Source organism: Procambarus clarkii, chromosome 75, assembly GCF_040958095.1.
Source record: "Procambarus clarkii isolate CNS0578487 chromosome 75, FALCON_Pclarkii_2.0, whole genome shotgun sequence".
Taxonomy (NCBI): domain Eukaryota; kingdom Metazoa; phylum Arthropoda; class Malacostraca; order Decapoda; family Cambaridae; genus Procambarus; species Procambarus clarkii.
Window position 1 is genome coordinate 6,009,678 of NC_091224.1, and position 4,174 is coordinate 6,013,851.

Consider the following 4,174-nt stretch of genomic DNA (forward strand, 5'->3'; position numbering starts at 1 on the left):
GAATGATTCCTTACACAGGTTCCTGAACGCTATTCTGATATTAGCCAGCCTCGCATATGCCGCAGACGTTATTCTTTTTATGTGGGCTTCAGGAGACAGGTCTGGTGTGATATCAACTCCTAGATCTTTCTCTCTGTTCGTTTCATTAAGTACTTCACCTCCTATTCTGAATCCTGTGTCTGGCCTCCTATTTCCACTGCCTAGTTTCATTACTTTGCATTTACTCGGGTTGAACTTCAACAGCCATTTGTTGGACCATTCACTCAGTCTGTCTAGGTCATTTTGTAGCCTCCTACTATCGTCCTCAGTTTCAATCCTCCTCATAATTTTTGCATCATCGGCAAACATTGAGAGAAACGATTCGATTCCCTCTGGGAGATCATTTACATATATCAGAAACAGTATAGGTCCAAGGACTGACCCTTGCGGGACTCCACTCGTAACGTCTCGCCAATCTGAGACCTCCCTCCTCACATTGACTCGTTGTCTCCTGTTGCTTAGGTACTCCTGTATCCAACGGAGTACCTTACCTTTTACTCCAGCCTGCATCTCCAGCTTTTTCACTAGCCTCTTGTGTGGCACTGTATCAAAGACTTTCTGACAATCCAAAAATATGCAGTCTGCCCACCCTTCTCTTTCTTGCCTTATCTTTGTTGCCTGGTCGTAGAATTCAAGTAACCCTGTGAGGCAGGACCTGCCATCCCTGAATCCATGTTGATGCTGTGTTACAAAGTTCTTTCGCTCCAGATGCTCCACTAGCTTTCATCGCACAATCTTCTCCATCAGTTTGCATGGTATGCAGGTTAGGGACACTGGCCTGTAATTCAATGCCTCCTGTCTATCCCCTTTCTTGTATATCGGGACTACGTTAGCTGGTTTCCAAATTTCTGGCAGTTCCCCTGTTGCCAGTGATTTGTTATACACTATGGAGAGTGGGAAGCACAGTTCTTCTGCTCCTTCCTTTAGTATCCAAGGGGAGATTCCATCTGGGCCTATAGCCTTTGTCACATCCAACTCTAGTAAACACTTCCTTACTTCCCCGCTGGTAATCTCAAACTCTTCCAGTGCTTCCTGGTTAGCTATTCCCTCTGTGTGGTGTGTGTGTGTGTGTGTGTGGGGTGTGTGTGTGGTGTGTGTGTGGTGTGTGTGTGGTGCGTGTGTGGTGTGTGTGTGTGGTGTGTGTGTGTGTGTACTCACCTAGTTGTACTCACCTAGTTGTGTCTGCAGGATCGAGCATTGACTCTTGGATCCCGCCTTTCGAGCATCGGTTGTTTACAGCAATGACTCCTGTCCCATTTCCCTATCATACCTGGTTTTAAAATTATGAATAGTATTTGCTTCCACAACCTGTTCCTGAAGTGCATTCCATTTTCCCACTACTCTCACGCTAAAAGAAAACTTCCTAACATCTCTGTGACTCATCTGAGTTTCAAGCTTCCATCCATGTCCCCTCGTTCTGTTACTATTCCGTGTGAACATTTCGTCTATGTCCACTCTGTCAATCCCTCTGAGTATCTTATACGTTCCTATCATGTCCCCCCTCTCCCTTCTTCTTTCTAGTGTCGTAAGGCACAGTTCCCTCAGGCACTCCTCATACCCCATCCCTCGTTGCTCTGGGACGAGTGTCGTTGCAAACCTCTGAACCTTTTCCAGTTTCATTATATGCTTCTTCAGATGGGGACTCCATGATGAGGCGGCATACTCTAAGACTGGTGTGTGTTCGTGGTGTGTGTGTGTGTGTGTGTGTGTGTGTGTGTGTGTGTGTGTGTGTGTGTGTGTGTGTGTGTGTGTGTGTGTGTGCACGCGTGTGTGTGTGTGCGCGAGTGTGTGTGTGTGTGTGTGTGTGTGTGTGTGTGTGTGTGTGTGTGTGTGTGTGTGTGTGTGTGTGTGTGGTGTGTATGTGTGTGTTAGTGTGTGCGTGTGTGTGTGTGTGTGTGTAATTACCTAAGTGTAGTTATAGGATGAGAGCCACGTTCGTGGTGTCCCGTCTTCCCAGCACTCTTTGTCATATAACGTTTTGAAACTACAAAGAGAAGCAGAGGTTTGTAACGAGACTCGTTCCAGAGCTCCGAGGGATGAGGTACGAAGACAGACTGAAGGAATTAAACCTGACGACAAGAAATAGTCACTGTCAGAAGTGGGATTCGAACCCACGCCCGGAAGACCGGACTGCGACCTGAACGCAGCGCCTTGGACCGCTCGGCCATCCTGACCTTACACATATATTCGCCACAATGATACTAAACACATCACCATATCCTTGTGTGGAACACAGGACTGTCAGGCCCCGGAGGACGCTCCCCCAGCTGGGCCACCACGTGTGTGTGTACTCTCCTATGTGTGCTTGCGGGGGTTGAGCTTTGGCTCTTTGGTCCCGCCTCTCAACTGGCAATCAACTGATGTACAGATTATTGAGCCTACTGGGCTCTATCATATCTACACTTGAAACTGTGTATGGAGTCAGCCTCCACCACATCACTGCCTAATGCATTCCACCTGTTAACTACTCTGACACTGAAAAAGTTCTTTCTAACGTCTCTGTGGCTCATGTGGGTACTCAGTCTCCACCTGTGTCCCCTTGTTTGCGTACTGCCATTGTTCAATAGTTTATCCTTGTCTACCCGGTCGATTCCCCTGAGGATTTTGAAGGTTGTGATTATGTCTCCCCTTACTCTTCTGTCTTCCAGTGTCGCAAGGTGCATTTCCCGCAGCATTTCCTCGTAACTCATGCCTCTTAGTTCTGGGACTACTCTAGTGGCATATCTCTGAACTTTTTCCAGCTTCGTCTTGTGCTTGACAAGGTACGGGCTCCATGCTGGGACCGCACCCTCCAGGATTGGTCTTACATATGTGGTGTACAAGATTCAGAATGATACCTTACACAGGTTCCTGAACGCTGTTCTGATGTTAGCCAGCCTCGCATATGCCGCAGACGTTATTCTTTTTATGTGGGCTTCAGGAGACAGGTTTGGTGTGATATCAACTCCTAGATCTTTCTCTCTGTCCGTTTCATTAAGTACTTCATCTCCTATTCTGTATCCTGTGTCTGGCCTCCTGTTTAATCTGCCTAGTTTCATTACTTTGCATTTATTCGGGTTGAACTTCAACAGTCATTTGTTCGACCATTCACTCAGTCTGTCTAGGTCATCTTGTAGCCTCTTACTATCATCCTCTGTTTCAATCCTCCTCGGATTGTGTGTGTGTGTGTCTGTGTGTGTGTGTGTGTGTGTGTGTGTGTGTGTGTGTGTGTGTGTGTGTGTGATGTGTGGTGTGTGTGATGTACTCACCTAATTGTGCTTGCGGGGGTTGAGCTTTGGCTCTTTGGTCCCGCCTCTCAACTGTCAATCAACTGGTGTACAGATTCCTGAGCCTACTGGGCTCTATCATATCTACACTTGAAACTGTGTATGGAGTCAGCCTCCACCACATCACTGCCTAATGCATTTCATCTGTTAACTACTCTGACACTGAAAAAATTCTTTCTAACGTCTCTGTGGCTCATCTTGGTACTAAGTTTCCACCTGTGTCCCCTTGTTCGTGTTCCACCCGTGCTGAAGAGTTTGTCTTTGTCCACCCTGTCAATTCCCCTGAGAATTTTGTAGGTGGTTATCATGTCTCCCCTTACTCTTCTGTTTTCCAGGGATGTGAGGTTCAGCTCCTTTAGCCTTTTTTCGTAGCTCATTCCTCTCAGTTCCGGGACGAGCCTGGTGGCATACCGCTGAATCTTCTCTAGCTTTGTCTTGTGTTTAACTAGGTATGGACTCCAGGCTGGAGCTGCATACTCCAGGATTGGTCTTACATAAGTGGTATACAGGGTTCTGAAAGATTCCTTACACAAGTTTCTAAAGGCAGTTCTTATGTTGGCCAGTCTAGCATATGCCGCTGATGATATTCTTTTGATGTGGGCCTCTGGGGACAGGTTCGGTGTGATATCAACCCCCAAATCTTTCTCTCTATTTGACTCTTGCAGGATTTCACCTCCCAGATGATACCTTGTGTTCAGCCTCCTGCTCCCTTCGCCTAATTTCATCACCTTACACTTTCCTGAGTTGAACTTTAGCAGCCATCACAGGTGTGTGTGTGTTGTGTGATGTGTGTGGTGTGTGTGTGTGTGGTGTGTGTGTGTGTGTGTGTGTACTCACCTATTTGTGCTTACAGGATCGAGCATTGACTC

At 47.1% G+C, this 4,174-nt stretch overlaps 1 non-coding gene across 1 annotated transcript; it reads right to left on the reverse strand.

Moving 5' to 3' along the window:
- Positions 1–2,129: 2,129 nt before the first annotated feature.
- On the reverse strand, positions 2,130–2,213 carry TRNAL-CAG (transfer RNA leucine (anticodon CAG)). The gene has a single exon. It is a non-coding gene; the product is annotated as a tRNA-Leu (tRNA).
- Between the last annotated feature and the right edge of the window lie 1,961 nt (positions 2,214–4,174).